Source organism: Geospiza fortis, unplaced genomic scaffold (assembly GCF_000277835.1).
Source record: "Geospiza fortis unplaced genomic scaffold, GeoFor_1.0 scaffold16, whole genome shotgun sequence".
Lineage (NCBI taxonomy): Eukaryota > Metazoa > Chordata > Aves > Passeriformes > Thraupidae > Geospiza > Geospiza fortis.
Window position 1 is genome coordinate 10,341,245 of NW_005054302.1, and position 20,444 is coordinate 10,361,688.

The 20,444-nt window shown below is 39.5% G+C and overlaps 1 long non-coding RNA gene across 1 annotated transcript; it reads left to right on the forward strand.

The window, feature by feature from the left end:
• The first annotated feature begins 14,348 nt into the window (after nucleotides 1–14,348).
• Nucleotides 14,349–15,897, forward strand: LOC102034661. Its single transcript, XR_265253.1, has 3 exons — nucleotides 14,349–14,415; nucleotides 14,492–14,593; nucleotides 15,255–15,897. It is a non-coding gene; the product is annotated as an uncharacterized LOC102034661 (long non-coding RNA).
• Nucleotides 15,898–20,444: the final 4,547 nt, after the last annotated feature.

Sequence of the window (20,444 nt, forward strand, 5' to 3'; positions counted from 1 at the left end):
ACATTATTAGTAAGCATTGTATTTTCAGCATGTAGTAAAGGTGAGAGGAAAAAACTAGGGTTTTTTTTTTCTAATTTCAAAATGATTACTTTTTCTCCAACCTAATTTGACTTATTTTATGTTGTTTGCCCCCTCCATTTAATGGATTATATTTATTACATTTTATACAGGAGGCATGGGAGTTTTCACAAGCTTCAGTTTCTCTCAGATGGGCATCTAAATGCTGTGCCATAAACAAAAAAATTAATGCAAAGACAACCTGAAGAATACCTTAAGGCTTTAAGTCTACAAGTCTCTAAGGAAGAGGTTTAATTAAGGCGCTGGATAAAATCATAAAAAATGAAATTGTCAGGACTTGCCAATATATTGACTAATTCAAGCCCAGAAGCCCAGAATTCTTTTTGGAGTCTTAGTAGTCATTTATACATAAAGCAATTAAAAATGTGTGTTAGATACTCCCTTTCCTTAATGCTGGCTTCTGCTATCTCTCTGACAACTCACCTGCACAGTGGGTGACATACAGAACATGATACAGGTTGCAGGTCTCCTCTTGGGAAAGTACATGTCATTATTCTTGGATAGCTGTTATAACATCTTCATATTGTTTATGAAATACCAGCAAAAGTGTTCACAGTGTAAAAGAGTGGATCCTGGTTTGATCAAGACCTTCATGCTGTAAATCAAAGAGACTGTATGATCAGACAGACTTGTGATATAGCAGATTACACTTCTACTGCAGATTAACTTTGATGTTTTCTTTAGTAGAAAGAAACTGATTATATAGATGAAGTCATTAAAAGGCTTTGTGGATGAAATATGTTTCATCCAAAGAGAACCTTACAAAAGGAATGGGTGGTAAAGAAAAATTTATAAGAAGTGAGAATGAATTTGCACCAAGAGAAGTAATTTGGAAAAGCTGAAAAGGGAACAAATGAGTTCAGAAGAAAGCAATGAACATGGAATAGTGATATACTGGTTCTTACTGCTCCCATTTTAATCTTTAACAGAAACTAATCTCTAAAGACACAGAGACATTTTCTGTCATAATTTTGCTAAATATTATAGAAAACAAGGAAGGGTGAAAGAATAAAGGGTCTTTAGTGATTGCAAAAAATTAAACTTAGAGTCAAGTCTGAGGAAAACAAATGTGTAAGGAAGCTATTGCTGATTTAGATGCTAGTTTGTTAAACTGCAGTCTTGGCTTCTGTTTTCTACAACATGAGAGATTTTTGTGCCTGTAATGCTGGCTTAGGCATTTTGGAAATGGTCCATATGATAAATGGAATTAAATCCCAGAATCCTGATCCTGAAAGCCTTGCTAAGCTACTAAAGTCTAGAAGCTGTTAATATTTTTCAATGCTAAAGATCCATGGGCATTGGAATATGATCCCAATATTACCGGATGGAATGTGCCTGTGCTCGTCTGGCCCTTGCTGCTTGACCAAAGGCGGCAGCCGAGGTGGTTTTACCTCAGAGACACCTTTGGCTGGCTGGATGCTGCAGCTGGCGCTTGGGACAAGTCCAGGCAAGCAGGAACTCAGTTTTACCTCTGGTGGAAAGGCTTTAGGCGAGGGTGAACGAAAAAGGAGATGGGTCCTGCTGGGGGGTTTTCATCCAGAGCTTTATTCCTAGATCACAAATCTCTGAATCTTGCAACAGCTCCAACAGAACACCGAACCGTGTGGTCCCCGTGTCTTTTAAGCCCAGGGAGAGGGGGAGGGAAGGGGTAGGTCTGCCACCAACCAGGTGGGAGGGGGGGAGTCTCAGGAGACAAGTGGCACCTGGATAGCCCAATGACCCCCAGGGCTGAGAGGCATCTTTTGAACTTTGCCAATCAGACGATGCCCTTGCTGGCCTACCGAGATTGACAGACAGCTCTCAGCAGAGGGCAAGGGGAGGGGAAGGGAGAAAGTATTGGCACACCTGGGAAAGGAACTGGGATAGCTGAAACAGGATATTACATCACACTGCAACATATGAGCTTCTAGATTTGCTGATCTTTATATGCCCAAACTCTTCTGATGTTGACAGGACTAAAAGGCTCGGAATTTATACTTGAACAAGATTCATGAATTATGTCTTTTTAATATATATAGATATATGTACATCACCATCTAGTGTACTCAAGAAGGCTTTTTTGTTTTTTCATGTGGATTCCAATATTTAGTAGATGTTTGAGGCTAAAGATACATATTCTGAAAATCATATCCCTACAGATCTGAAAGGTGGAGTTCAAGATACATTCCTTTTCTCAGTATTTTCTATAAGGTAGCTGGACATCTGCACCTTTGACTTTACATGGTTCCCTAATGGTGTGCTCACAGCTTTAGATCATACCTTGAGGTTCCAGCAAAGCCCAAGTGGTGTACCCACCAGTATGAGGCTACACCAGCCCTAGAATTAGAGGCATCTATTGAATCTAACCCTTTGTTTCAGATATTAAAGTAATACTGAAGTCAGTAGAGGGGACAGCGGCACCAGCAGGGACAGACATTGGCAGCAGTATCATTTGCCCCAGTAATGTCCTTGGTAGAGCAAAACCACTTTTTCCCCACTGGTCCAATAAAATTGCCTCAATCTGCTTCTTTGGGTGATCAATGCTCATCTGGAATTTTATCACTGTCCTTTGTAGAGGATAATTTAATTGTTTTACATTTATAGAGGCAAGGTAATAACCTTAGATTTACATAGAGCTAATTTCTTTCTTTGTGAGTGGGTTCTACAGGATGTGAGCAATTAAGTTTCTGTGGGAGGATACAGGAAACATGATTAATGGATCAAAGAGAGAGCATCTAAAGGAAATGGGTATAACACCAAGGGAGATAATGCTCTATCTCATAATACTTATGCAAATATGCCAAATGTTGGAGAATTCAATTAATATTTGACAAATGGATTCTCTGTGATATAGAGTAAACACATACTGGGGAAACAATAAAGCTTTATTGCACATTATCTGTTAACTTCCTTTCAGATAGGCTGGGTTGCCTGGTCAGGCATCTCATTCCAGTGCAGGTGGCAGGGAACAGCCAAGCACAAATCAGTGAAAGACACTGAAATTATCTGGATGAAAAAGACTGGCCAAGGTTGAATACTTTGCATGCATGGCCAATCAGTGCTTGTCAATATGCTTAGGTCTGCTGCTCAGTGCTCTGCCAAAAGTTAAATTTTATTCCATGGAAATGAACACTGGTTTAAGAATGAAGGAGACAGAATTAGACAGTGTTTATGTTCTTGATTTTATTTCTAGAAAAGCAACACTAGCAGAAAAAACAATAATCAAGTTTAAAACAGAATGCCTGAGCTACTGGAAGACACTGGACTGGGACTCAAAAAAGCTGAGCTGCAGTGATCAGTATAAAATTAGGTTAATACTAATGCTATATAAAGACAATAAATCCTTCAGGTACTGCAGTGATGGGAGACACACAAATATGCAGATTTACGGAAAACATGTTTCTTGTTTGCTTGCTAGCTACCACTACATGTGGTCTTTTAATCTCTACTCTAAAATACTAAAGATTTAACTCATTTAATATGAGGTTTTGTTTTCAGAAATCCTGATCCACAGAGAGAAGGCATTTGATGAGTATATTGAAGCATACTGTCCATTTCAGGCCATATAGACTGGGAACTGAGCTAACAGAATGTGATGAGAGTTGTGGAGGTAAAGTTTTAAGTAGGAAATTAAAGTTTGTCCTTTGGTTGCAACTGCCTGGTATCATGCTTTGCAGCCAAGAGCAATTCTAGGGACATCCCTTCAGTGCCTAGAGACAGGAAGTTGGGAAGAACACAAGAAATTAATCTTCAAGATCCCATGTTCCACAGAAAACCTACTCTTGGAGATGGCACGGCCCTACTTGACTTGGAAGCGCTCTCAACACTTGAAATGAGACTTCTGTGTATTGCTCTTTTCTGTGAAAGTAGGTGCCTGCTTGGTGAAAACAGAAGTCCACCATGATGGAACCAGAAATGGCTATGTGAGCTATAAACTTAAATATATATCACATAAGGACTGTATTTTTTCAGTGTAAAGCATGACAGCCAAGTTACCCTTCACAGAAGTGATGCTGCTTTTGCTTCTTCAGTCCTGTTGCTTAGTGGTCAAAGCAGTTACCCAGGGCAATGGAGATTTGGGGTTAATCCTTAACCTGAAAATGCTCTGTCTCAGGCTAGAAAAGTCTCTTAGGGGCACATCCTGTGCCAAAGGGGCTGCTGCACATCCAGGAACGAGACTGCAAAGAAAGCAGACAGGGCAATGCCAGAGGGAAAGGTGAGGGGCCCTGGAAATCAGGCCAAGATTGAATTCTCTGCTGTTCTCTGAATGATCATTGCATGTTACACCAGGCAGTCATGAGATGTTTCAAGAGAACTTTCAAAGTGAACAAATGAGTCAAGACTCCAGGTTAGGTTGGTCCTTCAGCCATTCCATTCACCTGGAAAGAATGAGCCATGCTCAGCCTTCCTCAGGGAAGACTCTGTGCAGTGTGTCCTGAGCAGAAAGAAGCTCTGAAGTGCAGGAACAGGAGGCTGCTCAGACACCTGTAATCCTGAGGATCTCATACTGGCCAGCCACTAAGCCTTTGTTGTGTGCCATTCTGGGCTACCCTGCACGGTGTCCAATTATTTTCTCTGGGAATATGGAGCCGACATGCATCATTTAGTTATTTGTGTTTTCCTTCTGAGCCCAGACTTCCTGATGCATAAATTGGCAATCTGGAGCTCATCCTCACATTATTTAGTTGTGCATTTTTGCTTTACTTTTGACTGTAGGGGAGGATATTAGCCATATTTTCTACTTGCAAGGCATGTGTTCATTCATTTTGATTCACTACGGTCATGTTACAAAATCTTAAAAATATCTTAATCTCTTCTACTAAGCCATCTGTTTAAATCAGAGATAATAAATTTTAATAAAAATTGACATTTTCCCAAGTTTATGATTTCTTTTAACATGCCATTTTGCTGTGATCTTTGAGTTATTGCCTCTAATAGATTACTTCCCTGTTGTCAGGGCTGATTCTATCTCGAAGTGTATTAATTTTAGTTAAATGTATCTTGGCAGGCATCCACCACTGGAATCAGTGCTGAACACCACAGAGTATTCTTTTAATTGGAAATAAAACTCAGAGATTTTTTTCACATGATTCTTTGCTATACAGTGTGTACAATTAGATTTAATGAGCTCACTTTAAGGACAAGTTGGCTAAACCAGTGCTATTGCTAATTTATAGAAGCTACTGAAAAAGTTACTTTATTATTTTCTTTTCTAAATTAAAACTTTAGAGGAAATATTGTTGCTGCTTTTCCTTTTAGAATGCGAATATACAAAAACCTAATTTTGGAAATAAAATGTTTTCTCAGAGTGTGATTTCCAGTGATTGTTGTAGAATTTTTGGGTTTTCGTTGGCAAACGTTTTGGCAACAAAGGTAAGTCTAGCATCTTTTTATGTCATGTTAATAAACCCAGGCTGTGTATCATGATGACTGAGGAACCAGTAGCAGTGTAGCTCTCATGGCATGAATAGAACAAGCTAGCTTGAAATCCTGTGTTGACACTTGGCAGCTGGTGCCCAAAGCCGCTCAACTACACTGCCAGCTCAAGAGTTCCGTGTCAGAATATTATTGGTCAATACAGAAGTGGTTAACAATTTTTTTCTCTGGAAATACTGTCTCACTGGACACAGTCACATGGCTAAGACAGAAGGAAGCTTTAACCATCACTGTCTGTTTTCACCAGTCCTTGAAGACTGAACAGAAACCTGGGCTGGTTTATGCTGGAAAGATGTGTCCTACAGACCAGATTCAAGAGAAAGATTTCCCCTGGAAAGATTAGAACATAAGAGCTGTTCAATCAGCCTCCTCATCATTGCAGTACTAGTAGAGGGAATAACAAAAGGAGACTGGCAGTTTGTTAGTTGAAGATGCAATGCAAAATATCTGTTGAAAAGAGTAGCACCTGAAAAAATCCAGGAGATCCCAATACTTGAGTTGGTCATTCATAAGGAAGAGCTCCTTGATGCTATTTTATGTGGTATCCTTCTGTCGTCTACCTTTAATCTAATGTCAGTGGATAGATGATGGGAGCTGGTAGACCAAGTTTTTCTTTCTACATGAGAAAGTGGGTATGGGAGTGGCTCTGTGCGGTGCCTGCTGCTGGAAATGCTACCCCCACTCCTGCCCTTTTCTTCTCTGCACGCAGCTGCATGGCTTCCTTGCACCTCCTTCACCGCTGTTTTGTTCAGGCAAGGCACTTGCTCCAGGGCCATCCCTTTCCACATCTGCAAAATGGGAATTATGCACCCATTTGTGGAAAAATGCAGTGAGAATTACCAGCATGAACCTCAGAACAGGGATGGAAATTACTGCTATTGCAGTTTTGCACGCTTCTGCTTGCTTTGTGACAGTGTCCCATGAGTGCTTCATAAATTGCTAATTCTGAGTTACTAAGAATTACAGTCATGTTTCTGTTTGCATTGGAAAGACATATACCAGGGCTTTCATGCTGCTTCTTACAAAGACACTTCTCATTTATATACAGAAATAATGAGACAGAAAAATGTTAAAAGGATTGCCTGAAAGCTGCAGATCACTTCTAGCAGTAATTATTTATCTGTCCACCATTTTGTCTGTGTATATTTTATTCTCTCTCAGTCTATATATAACAACAAATTAGTTAGCAGAATCAAAGCTGCTTATTTTAAATTTACAATGTTCTCCTTGGACCAGTACACAAGCAAGCTGCATAGTGTAGGACATATGCACATGCTATGCTTGGTAATCTTTTGGTGTTAATTTATTTACATGCATCTGGTTGCTTTCTTAATAGAATGGATCAGTCTTGCCTCCCAAATGAAAGAGATAATGGGAAAATTGTTTGAGATGTTGTAATGAAAGCCAATCTATCTTTAGCAGAGTGGGTTAAGCATGAGTACCTTGTGTGCTGTTTCTTTCACCTGTAAAGTACAAATTTTGCACTAACAATTTATTAGCATTTTACAGAGTCAACATTAACTAAATATCCTTGACATATTCCACCAGAGAGGATAATGTCATTAACCTCTTTTACAGATGAGGAAACAATATTGAATTAGCATTGTAACTCCATTGACTTCTGTGGAGTTATTCCAGATTTACACCAGTAGAAATAACACTAACTTTAGTCCTTGATATAATAAGTCGTTTGTTCATGGTTATCTAGTCACAAAGCTGCACACTCAGGATGAGAAACTGAAAACATCCACATTTCCTTTGCTGCCATAGTAAGATTTTCTACTGATATAGCGTCTCTAAACCTTTATCTAGGATATTAAAAAAAAAAAAACCAAAGCAACACACCACCACAGAATCTTCCATTTTTCTCCTGATCATGTCTAGAAACAATTGTTGTGTCTGGAAAGGTCTGCATCCTGTGAAAATAAATGAACAAAAATAAATTTTTAAAACAAACTTCTACTTCCCCAGAAATGTGAATGTTTTTTCTGAGTAAATTTAACATCAGAAAAGAATTATGGGCTTCCAAAGACTGCCAATGAGCAAAGAATGTAAGTTAAAGGTCTTTTTATATGCAAATACTTCATTTAATGTGGGGGGATTTCCGATTTTCTCTCTCTCTTCATTTTTTAATTAAAAGCAAAAGAACAATGGGACATCATTTACTTCAATTTACTTATGAATATCCAGAATTCACTTTCACCTTCCAGAGTGACAGTGCTACCTGTCAGCTTTTGAGGTCTGGGGTAATGCAGGAGTCTGCTGACTTCTCTAGACAGAATGCTCTGCAGAAATTAGGGGTCTACACTATTTCTGATAAAATTGGAAGTTTTTTTGCAACATGTGTTTGCTCCCAAATAACTAGTGGCAACAGCATTATTTCTGACATGGTATAAGGTAAAAATGCTTAAAAATACAACTTTCATGTCTCCAGTTAAATTAGTTCTAATGTATTAATTACAAAAATTCTCAGCTCTCCATTTATGATGGACTTGCTGCAAGTGTGAGAACTGGAGCTGAAATTCAGCCCTACACAGAGGCTCGCTGCCAAGCTTTTTCCTAAGCTCCATTCAGAATAAGGTAAAGATCCCACTCATTAATCTCCTTTCCTGGATTGGCCCTTATGCACTGGCCTCTGTCACCTAACCACGTCTCAGTGGTACCCTGACAATTCAAACTCCTCTTGAAACCAGGTTAGGGGGTAATTGTACCCAGATCTTGAGTATGCCAGATTAAATAGTATCACAGAAAACACTGTCCCAATCTCCTACACCTCACCATTTATGCAGAATTTTTTTGACAACAAAAGACAGCAGGGAGCTTGGAACAGTTCTAGGATAAAGTAGTTCTCTCAGTTCAGAAACAAGAATTTTCATGTCCCCTCTCTTCGGAAAGTCTCATGGCAGCCACACTCTTCCAGAGGTTTTCTTTTCAGACTTGGACAGAGCGAACAAGGACTGCTCCAACTCCTTCTGTATTCAATGGGAAAAATTCAGGTTGACTTCAGTCAGATTGGTTCAGGCCCTTAATCTCCCTGAATGTACTGGAATTTGAACAAGCAGCAAACACTGACACTACTAGAGAAAAGAAGGATGACAAAAATATTTCCAAACAGAAGAGATTTACAGGACAGTTGGAATTACAGCACATTTATTTTCTTTAAATTTAATGAGCGGCATGATCCAATAATAGTTGTATCTTATGCTTTTCATAAAGATCTCAAGGCATTTCATAATCAATTAACAGCTCAAGCATGTCATCATTACAGAACATTTTGCAATAAACCATTAGGAATTAATGTAGAGTGAGCTTTCCATCTTTGCTAAACAAACTGCTACACATCTAGGATCCACGCCAAGCAGGCTTTGAATTTTTTAATGAAGATTAGACACATTCCCTGCAAGCAGAAGGTAAGTCCCTGTGCCAGGACTTTCTATTTGCCTCCTCCCCACCACCTGCAATTTTTTTTACGTTTTACCATTTCTCTGTATTTTGGTGAGATTAATAAAAATCTAGTCCTCTGTGCTGCATTACCTTCAATTCAGATGTTTAGGACAAGATGGATCACAATAAATGCAATATGGAGGAGTTACACTCCTGGATTGAAAATCAATCCCTACAGCGATTTCATGTATTTCTGAAGCATTCCTTAATAAATCTGTGTGTAAAAATTCCAAATAAACTTTTGTTGCCTCATCACAAGTCTTGCTACTCCTGTTTTTTTCTGTTTAATAATTCTGGATATAGCCCTACCTCCACAGATTAAACACAGTGAAGAGGGAGACAGCACCTGTGTAGGTTTCTCCAAGCTGTTGTCAGACCTAGAAATAAAGTGCCTGGCCCTCACGGGTATTTTAGGGCAGCAGTTACACAATTAGGCTCCCTATATTCCAAAGATAATGTCTGGATCTAAAATTCAAGCTTGCACCTAAACAGCTCCCTCGGCTGGCAATAGCAGGCGATTCCTTCTCCACCTGAAGTACTCCCGGCTTCCCCCACTAATCTGCCCAGCAACAGTTTGTCCCTTCCCTTCTGCAGCAGCAGTCTCGTGTAAGCATCGTGCTCCCAGATCAGCTGCAGCAGATTATGGAAGGATTTACAAGAGAAAGAAAAAAAAAAAAAAAAAAAAGGCAGCTGCTTCTTCAAAGATTCGACTCCTCAGACGTCTGACTTTTGGTCCCCACCCTGACAGCATCACACAGGACGTAACTTTTAAGCTGTTTAAGCGAGACGTGGTTTTGTTTAACAAAGACAGCACACAGTCTATGATTAATCTTTTGCATGAGAGACATGGCAGTTTCCCCACTGTTTTGCAAGACAATATGGTTTGATTGCTTCTGCCTCCTGTCAAGCCTCCAACTGGAAATGTGTAATATGAGATGAAGTGCAGTAAAACAGATAAGAACGTGCTGAGGTAGTTAAAACAATACTGGAGTAATTAAGGCTCTGTATCTGTATTAGAAACAAAATAAGCCCACTGTTTGGTTTGATTAACACTGCAGGATTGTAAGGCTGTCAATGACATATCTCTATACAAAGCAGATGTGAGGAGTCCAAGAGTTGTCCCAATGGGAAGATGTGCGAGTAGAAAAGCTGTACCAGTTGGAAGATGAGTTACCAAGAGCTGTTCCAGTGTGTAGATAAGAGGTACCAAGAGCTGCCCTAATGGGGATAAGAGAGTCCGAGAGCTGTCCCAAAGGGAAGTCAACAGACCAGAGGCCACAAGTCTGGAAGTGTAAGGGCTGCAGCCAGCCAGTTCTAGTCAGTTCCGGCTGATTCCAGCCTGTTCCGCTCTTGTCAGGCGTGGCCCTTTGTGATAGAGGAGTGGCCCAGCTCCTCCATTACATACCATGTTCACAACAGTGTCCTGCACACTCACAGGCTGTAATAGTGCCCTGCACACTTGCACACTGCCCTAAAAGCAGCAAAGTTTGACAGTAAAAGGTGCACACTGGGAATATTTGATTAATTTAAGGGTTTTTAGGAAAGGTTCTCCCCCGACCAGAAACAGGAAGAGAAAACTGTGCTTGCAGCAGCTATAGCAGCAAGTTACATAGTGGCAGGTCTAATGCTAATATGTATTGTATTGTTATTATTAACTTAGAGATGTGGCAAATGCAGCAACAACAAAGACTGAATGCCAGTGGCAGAAAAAAAATCTAGCGGCAACTGACTGTGTAAAACATGAGGAATTCCTCCTGTGCGTGACACATTAAAAAAAGAAGCCAAGAGCTCATTGTTTCCCTGCACCAAAAAAGATTAGGTACTGCCTAAAACAGCAGTACTGAACTGTGAATTGTTCTTATTTATACTATATCATGCAACCTGATAAAAAAAATCAAACCAAACAACGTACTCTGCTCCAGGCAGCTCAGAATCCAAGCAATGAAGGGAAGCTTACTGCTAGGCATCTGATCCATGAAATCTGTTCTTTTTAGCCTGTAACCCAATAGAGATTGGTCCCCTCCTGTGTCCAGCTGCACTTTTTTACTCTCAAAAAGAGTCACTAATTCCTGAGTCTTTTGCGAATGATGGTCCCTCTTCTTTGGAGAAGGGATGCAGTCTGGGCACAACTGTTAAGTTACACCCATAGCTGTGCATTCTATGGAGTATATGTGAAAAGTGGGGAAAGGGTGAAAGCATAGAGTCCCATTGGCTACAAATGGGATTCATGACAATAAAGGAAAAAACCCCAAACCTTTAAAAAGATCAAGTGAAAATATATGAAATTATTCTCTGCAAAAGATATAATGCCTCTCTTTCTTTTCCCTCATGCTAATCATGCCTTGTCCTGTACGCAGCCTTCATGTCTCTTTCAGATGAGGGAGATACTCATGCAGTGTAGCCTTGCTCAAACTGAGAGTGTTCTTACTATGACTCCCAAAGTGAATGTATCGACTGACCCAGCTCATCACCTGGAAGTGGCTGTGTGTGAGCCAAGCCCAGCTTTCTGAGTTGTCAGCCAAGCGATGCTCATTGCTTCCAAGCTCAGCAAAGCCGGCCCTTTTCCAGTGGTGAGCTGCAGAGCGATGGAGTGGGTGCAGATTTCCAGCAGTAGCTTTCCCAAAGAACTACTGCTTCACACTCCCCTTGTGACACAGCAAATATAAGGGCTGCTCTACCCTTATTCCTTCTGCTTGATCAAAAAAGAAACCACTGCAGCCATTATTTCTAAATAACGATTAACTCCAGAAGCAGGCATACCAGTACCAGCCATGTTCTTGTGACCAGTGTACTGCTACCAAACTGCTTTGGATTAGGTTCAAGGCTGAGCTCTTCTGGGCCTGCTGGATGCTCCTGATAAGTGTTTTTACCTAACAACTCACTGATAGGGATTCGAGTTTGAATGCAGCCTAGGACAGAAGTGCCCCAGTTACTTCATTGCCTTAAAGGTTTGAGCTTGTTTTTCCATGGATGTGCCATAATGTCAAAGTTGTAGAGCACTCTGAATGTCTGTCTCACCACCTTTGCTGAAGCTGTTCCGCTCTATGTAGAGCAACTGATAACCACAGGGACCTGAGAGAGTATTGCTTGTAACTTAGTGATTAAGGTGGGGATTGGAGAAGGAACTGGGTTTCTTGTCTGTTCTCCAGGGAGTATGTGAGTTTTAATATACTAAATATGTTATGGAAAACTTAAGATGAATGCTAAGCATGCAATGCCCAATGGCACACACTTAAATTTGCTCATAACACTACGCTATGAGATGAACAGCTGTGGTAGAGGAGCATCTTTACCACTCACTTTTATGTGGATCACAATTGGATTCTGGTGCCTTTTGAACTGACTTCAAACTGTGATCAGTGCAACACTCCGGGTTAATCCACAAATTTGGAGGATCAAGTGCAACCGTACAGGTAAGTGCAGTGGAGCAGCTTCCTCTAACTACAAGTAAAGGGGAAGGCCCAGCAGCTCCATGCTACTTGGATGCAGAGTTTAAGTCAGCTCCTGTTTTGTTGCTCCTGGGCAGCGATGTCAGGCTATGGTAAACTTCAGTAGGTCCCTAAGATGAAATGAAACCTATTTAAAGTTGTTTTTTAATATGAGCTTGGCTTTAATATGGGCTTGACATATAAGACTTAGGAAAAATAATTACTACAGTCTCTAGAAACTAGAAGATTCCCATTGATTTCAGAGGGTCAGAGATATAACTCCAAATGAACAATCTTCATTTTTAAGAATTGTTGATAAACTAGACTAGTCACACTTTTAAACATAAATATTTTGTTTGGAAAGCACCATTTCTACAGAAGTGTGTGTGGGGGGGTTTATGTAAAATTATCAATTTCAAAGCAGTTTCTATTAGGAAATAGTAAAATCATCCTCTTTCCATATTCTCCAAATTGGAAATGTTTAACCTCAATATGGTTTGCCATTTAGTGATGAAACTCATAAAAAATTAAATTGAAGCAAAATATTTGGAATAGAGTAAGGTAAAAAAAGAGAAGTCATCTAGAGGGTTTTTTTTTTTTAATTTAAAAATTTAATAGAGACAATTTTTATCCCACTCATTTCCCTGCCCCTCAAAACTTTTGTCCCACTTGGAATAAGAAAACTTCAGTCCCATTGGGAATAAGAAAAGATTATTTAAAGATTTTGACAGAAAAAAAATATTTCCCAGCTCTACCAAATGGCCTACAGTGTCTCAGAGCTGTAAATATAGTTTGCAAATCTTGCATCTGTTTTTTGTTTACAGTGACGGTAAGATATCTGTGTAGGTAAGTCAGGTTTTCCATGACAACAGTGTGTACTTCTACATTTCTAGCTACTGGTGGTTCCTGAAAACACAAGAATAAAAGCATACAGAAAGAGAACCTTAAGAAAAAAACAACCTAGCAAGACTCTCAAAAGGCAGAATTAGGTAATGCATTGAGTAACTGAGCTTGTTCAAGTAGGTAATTGTATTAGTATTGACTCAGTGTAACCATCTCTCTTTCATAAACGAATGCTTTGCATGACTGGTTTTCTGTGAGTATAAACGCATTGGATTTTTTCTTGTTATTGAATTTTATAGGAAAAAAATCCCAGCTACACAGATGGAGTTGAAGAGAACTAATCTCTAATATTTTGTATGAGAGGAAGTATCAAACATATGTAGCAGCGAATCCAAATGTGACTAGAGATTATATAACACCTGCTAGGGTGTATAATCATGTTTACCTCCACTGGGAAAAGATCCAAAGCCAGAACTCCAAATCTGAAGCCATCAGCAATGTACTATTTCAAATACCCCCATCCCTGACTGTGGGCTTCTATGTGGGTCCAGTTTCAAAATAGAATTTCATGCCCAGCCCAGCTTGGTGAGATTGCTCTCATAGTCCCTCATGCTGAGTAGCACCTACTCATGGAAGTTATTAGACTGAAGGAGAAGGGGGCAAGAGTATCTCCCCCATTCACGTCTCCCAACACTGGAAAAAATAAAAAAAAGAAGTGCAATATATATCTTTGCATTATAAGTGTAGAACCTTGAGGGGGAAAAAAAAAGTTATGAATTTGGCCTCTAGGATCCAAGGAACTGAATTATTAAGAATGTCCACAGATGTAATATTAGATATATTCATGGATACAATGTGGAGAAAGACTTTGGAATTGAGCCCAGAAAGAACTGCTGATACAATACAGTTCCTTATGCTTCTCCTAAAATCTCCAAGTCTGATATTAATAAATAAAAGGGTTTGGGGGCTGGAATTAAACCTGCATAGTTTTATGAGGAACAGGTCTTTACTGCCTAGGTCAATCTGCATGGCAATATAACCCTCAGATTTACAGTTGAGTTACAAACTTCTTTGCAGAGGCAGGTCAACAGGAACCACACATTCTCTTTTAATCATGCTATGTATGAAAATGTTTTATAGTGACATCATTAGTGGTATTACTGGAACCCATCTGCAGCCAGAATCTCCTCCACTCCTCCACCCAAGTGTAAGCATAAACCCCCAACACTTCCTTTCTGACAGAAACATATACATTCCTCTTATGACTGATCTCTCTTCTTCAGGCCCAAAGCTGGGTTGTGAACAAGAAATTCCAGCCAGCCAGTGTGAAATCTTTACCCTCTCCAGCCACCAGTCTACGCTATCCAGCATCTCACTTTTGATGGGTTTGGTGGAGGGAAAGATAAAAAAACGTACATCTGGCCAGTTTTGCCCAGGCAAGTGAGGGGGCAAGGTAGAGAAAACTTCCTAACCACTTCAGGAAATCATCTGAACTCCTGAGAGATGACTTTTAATTACACACATTAATGTAATGCAGAACTACTAGTACCATGAGCAAAGCAAGGACTATAGGCACAATTCTGCTCACTATGCCACGATCCACAAAGAACAGAAACTCTTCATGGATTCATGGTTCCAGAAATCAAAAGGAACTATAATGTCTCCAGCCCATAATCTCAGTACAGGGGCTGTAAATTTCTTCCAGATGATTTAAGTATATTTTGTAAAAAAAGATATCAGCTCTTTGAAAAAAAGCAAAGCTATAGGGATCCACCACTTCATTGTGAAGGCACCCTACTGTTTAATTATTCACACAGATTGCAATTTATTTCAAGGTTAAATCTATTCCACTCTGCTTTTGCAATATCATTAAATGTGAAGGCCCATCACAAAGAATTATAGTGACATCTATGTCAAAAAGCACAGAACCCATCTTTCCACTAAACTTGCTAAGCACAATCCTGCTATGGATAATCCTGCTATGTGATTTTCTAATGTAATCTGGAGATTCCCACACTCCCTTTAGTTATATTATTTTACTTCCAGAGTCACTATGAGGTGATCATCAGGGAAGCAAGAGGAAGCAGAAGGCTCTGTTATGTGCCAGAGAGAATTAAGGGCATGCTGTAAACAATATCTATGTGCCAAATGCTACTGAATCTTTCAACAGATCATTAAGCAGTCAACAGCTCTGGTCTGGAAATACACTGATTGTTTAGGGAAAAGTCCACAACTAAATTGGTCCTTTGGATATCTGGCTGCTATGATTTTGGAAAAATATAAAATAGCTCACAGCATTAGTGCATTTATATACGTAAGGGAAGCAAATTATCTGCTGAAATTCACGGCACATATAAACTTTAAAATCTAAAGCTTTTTACACATAAGTTCCTCCAAAATATTTTGTCCCCTAACATCAACAGCAACAGAAGAAGCTGATGGCTGGTGTGAGAATCTTAATTGAAGTGACAGCAAGACTTTGCCAGTTAAGTATATTTTTATGTCAAGAAGAAAAAATAGAAAATGTCAAACTATACCTAAAAGTAGCTAGAAGCTTGTGAGCTAATAAAATTAGTTCGCACTTTATTCTTTAAAAGTCTCAGCTCTTCCTGTAAATAGTCAACTTCCTACAATTCCTAAAAGTTCAGTAAGAGTTGAAAGCACTTAGTAACTCACAGGAAGTTGCTCAGCACTGCGCCATGGTGTTTATAGAGCAGAGTTTGAAAGTGTGGTTGGTATGACAGGTTCTTCAGAGAGACACATCTTCAAACAAAAAAGATTCTTTCTCAAGCGTAAGTCTTCAGGGATTCACAGTAAGTCACATAGCTGTTAACACATTTAGGTTGATTGAATGTGAGAGTGTTATATGTAGACATCAACTTTCAAAAGGTCTGTGATTTAGAGAGCTGCAGGTGTTGCTTTTGTAAATTTCATAGAGTTCAGTGCCAAAAGAGGACACAGCATGAAAAATTATAAGCAGATCAACTAAAGCATTTTTTTCAATAGAATATACTGAAGAAAGCCTTGTCAACGTCTGTGACTTATCTTTCCACTTCTGTAAAACATGGTACAGATGTAACTGTCTAGTCTGACTTTTAGTCACAATATTTAGCTACCTGAAAGATAAAGTGTAATGAGACACTATACATTTCTCCTTCTTCGGTCTTTCCCAGTTTTGAAACTGTGAGCCTTTGAAAGCAGATGACATACTCAATTATTATCAAGTAAATTTTTTATCTGTCATTTGATCACTTGTGACAGCAGATGAAATATAAAAAGACTAAACTTGCACTACAGAATTAGCCTGCAAAATATACTGGCGTGTATCCAACACACAAAATATAAATTATCTCTCAGAAGTATCTGAATAAGACTTTTACGGTTTTCAGGTAAGATCAGCTAAAGTTCTGGTGACATCACATTTCTATAATATCTTTCAGAATGTGACATATCATGTTCTGCTGCAAAAGGAATCTTCAAGTCCAAGAGTTCTGCTGCAACCTGGAGTACTAGGGAAAAAGGATATTGTCTTAGTGTGTGTTAGTCTTAGCTTCAAATGTTTATAGGTCATATTTTCTCCTTTTGTAAATCAATATAATTCCACTGACTTCAATGGAGCTATGCCAAGTTAACACCAGCAGATGAATCCAGTCTTTTGTTTTGTATCAAAACTCACATCTTCAAAAGGTTATTTCAGGCTCTACACTGGGCAAATTGTTGTGACTGTGAAGGTGTTATTCAGGTTTCAGAAAAAGGATTTCTGCAGGATGGTGACAGTACAAACTGTCTACCTTGTCAATATGGCCCAGCTTTCTGTTTGAAGAGCTTTTTCAGTAATTGTAAAGTCAGAATAAAGCACTGTGATAATCTACTTTGACTTTCTATATATAGAGAGGTCATCATAATTTCTGGGCCCAAATTGGGAAAGCATCCTACATCAATTTAGACATTATTATTACTGACAATTTTACAGGATGTATATTACTTTCCCTTTTTATTTGCTTTTATGTTTTTAATCTCATTCTTAGTGTGAAAATTGTTGAGCTTTAACTTTGGTTAACAGTCTGTTCCTAGGATCTTGTTCCATACATAGTTACTTCCAGTCCTGAGCTGCTGTGCTCCTTAAAGCATCTTTTTGATACACTTGTTCTAACACAGACTGAGCTCCAAAGAGCTCCTCTCCAGAGGAGAAGGAGCATTATAGTCTCTGAGACAGTTCAGTGAGTGACATCTCTCATGAAGCAGTCACTGAAAACACAGACTAAAAGCCATGTGGATTTCTCATTTGTCCAAGACTACCAAACTACTTACAAATAAGTAATGGTCACTTGTGTTTTGAGGTAGCTGCTGAGTGAGAAAAGAAAGCATTCCTTGTCCATCCCCTCAAGTACCATTGTTACCAGGACATAAAAATTTCTTATCTTTCACTACTGAAATGACTCAGTTTGTCTTTGACTTCACTGGCAACAGAGAAGTATCATAAGATGGAATTCATCTCACCCCACTTTAAATGTCTAAATCTGATCTACTTCTTATGTACTTTTCATAGTCAGAAAGAGATAAATAGGCACTTCCATGGCACCTCTGTCCCACACAAAGCTTGACAGATCATCTAGTCTGAGTGTTGGAGGTAACTGTGAGATTTCCATGTTGAATCTTATGAGACAAAGAAGACTCTGAGGATGAGATTTAGGGGAAGCCTCACAGGAGATTGATATGAACAGAAAATCATGAAAACAAGAACCCAGAGTAAATCTGAAGAAAGTGTGGAATCAAAGAGAAATCAAAAGAAAGGCAAAGGAGTTCTTGGTAGGCAAAGGCACAAGCAAAACCAAAGGGTGCAACTGTACAGAGGTAGAAAGTATCTGTGCTGTAGTTCCACCAGTCATTGGAGAAAAAGTCCAAAACTGCCAGAGACTGTGAAAATCACAAATCCAAAGAGTCTTGGCAAGCAACATCTGTGTCTTATTGTCACAAAATATTTTGCCAGTTGGGAAGGATATAATCTGTAGGGCTTTGCCACTGTAAGTTCCCAGAGAAGGAAACAATATTCAAGGGAAAGGGCCTTGTAAGTTTACACATATATGAACCCATTTGATTATATTTTTTATTAGAACTTGTAATGAACACCACAGTTTCTGCACTTCAGTTGCACTTTATGTGTGATTATTTTGCTTGTTCTCTCCATACATGCACATATGTAAAACCATATGTATTTATTAAAAGACTAAGCTGCTACTGTCACAGAACTAGGATACAACAAAGGGACAAAATACTAAATTTGGCAATAGCATTTCCCATGCTTTACAGTACTGCATAAAACAAATCTATAAATTCTGAGCAGGTTCAGGGGGAAATTACTGCACACTGATAGCTCAACCTGATAAGACTTTTTTTTTCTACATTAAGAATAAATAATAAAGATTATAATCCTGGCAGCAGATTTTTACACCTACATCCAAAGGACGTGTAGGTTTATTACCTACTATTACCTACGACCTAGAACAGTGCAATGTCTTAAAATGTGAACCAGACCTTTTACTGAGCTGTACTGCAGACTCCACTGCTGCAATCAATACTCCAAAGAGCCCTATTTTTCTTGGACAAGAGACATACATATATCCGATATTTGAGGAAGCCAGGTGAATAAATCAATAGCTAAACAAAAATGCACTTAATCATATCTGTTTTGGACAGATGCAGGTTGGAAAACCTATATGGCCCACACAATGTCTTCTGCCTAAAGCTTAGACAGGAATCCGTGTTTCCTAAATGGCAACATCCTGTTGCTGGACATTGCTGAAGCTGGAGTGATCACAGTAGCAAGTAATTGTGTGGCAGTCAGGATCTACTGCTCAAACTTTTAAGTTCCAGTATAGTTTGTCGTTGGAGTACTTAAGCATAAATATGTAACTTGATAAAACCACCAAATTATGTACTTTGTAAGTTTAACAGCTTTCTTGGAATATGTAGCAAAGATTCACACATTCACTTTAACCTTAAATCGACTTGGCTGCATTTTCTTACTTAGAGTCAGCCCAAGGAGGAATTGAATATACACACATAATTTATCTTTCCTTAATGGTTTTAAGCAGTGACCATTATTGGATATTTCTCATGGTACTGCAAGTGATCATTAAACATACATAATAGCCCTACTAAATGAGTAGATAACTCTAATGCCAAGATTTTCCCCGTTCAAAGGTACATTTGTGCATGGAATCGCTGCTATGCTTAAAGGTGCCCCTTTACTTGACATTACTTAATAAAGCCCTTTCAGATAACCACAGTGCGAGAGATGTTTTAGAAAAGCACAATTTTATTTCTTCTCTGCTTTAGCCCTAAGCAGTTCAGCATTATTTGAACATCAGCAACTGCACTTCTTTATGACTTCAAAGTCACAGAACCTAACCTCAAATTGGCAGTGCACCTCGAGATTGACTGTGCCCAGCACTCTGAGAAATGGATGTTTTCAGCAGAAAGAAGAGCAACAGCAGGTAACAACACGACAGTCTAAGACCACTCAATTAGAAGGTTTATTAAGGTTACACTAAGGTGCCTGTCATGAGCACTCTCACAGGAAACACTTTAAGAAAGGCATGAGGAAAAGGATGAAACCACTAAGCTTGGAAAGAATTCTGCAGCTGTTATTAACATGGAAGAAGGGCAAGATTCCTCCCAACCAACCTTTTCAGCAGAAAGCTGTGTGTCAGGCACACTGCAACCAATGCAAGCCCAAGAAACGTCTTTTATTTTAAAATGTGTAATCCTGACAAGAAGAAAAGACAAATAGATGTCTGAGGTTTCTATTTTCCACCAGTTACAGCTACTGTCTGTTTAGGAACGCGGTGAGAGGTCCTTTCTCCGCAGTAAGAGAGCAGAGCGTCTCTGTGGCAGTCAGCCTAAGCCACGGGAGCTGGGCAGCAGCTGCAGGAAGCAGTTTTGGGGTGTCGCTGGTGCAGAGCTGACAGCAGCTCAGGCTGCGTGTGACAGGGCTCCTCAGCACACCCAGTCCCGCCGCTCTGCCCAGACAGCCCCCGTTCCCGCAGGACGCCGAGCCGGCCCTCCATTTTTATTTTCGGTCCCTTATCGCAGAGTTTGATCAACCAACAGGCGCTTCCGTCCTGCTGGTACGCGGAAAAAAAAGGAATCGCTCTCCTGATCCCACCTATTTCGGCGTTCTCCTTTGCGAACCTCTCTCCCCTGTCCTGCGCGCTCGCCCGACACGGCGGGCGG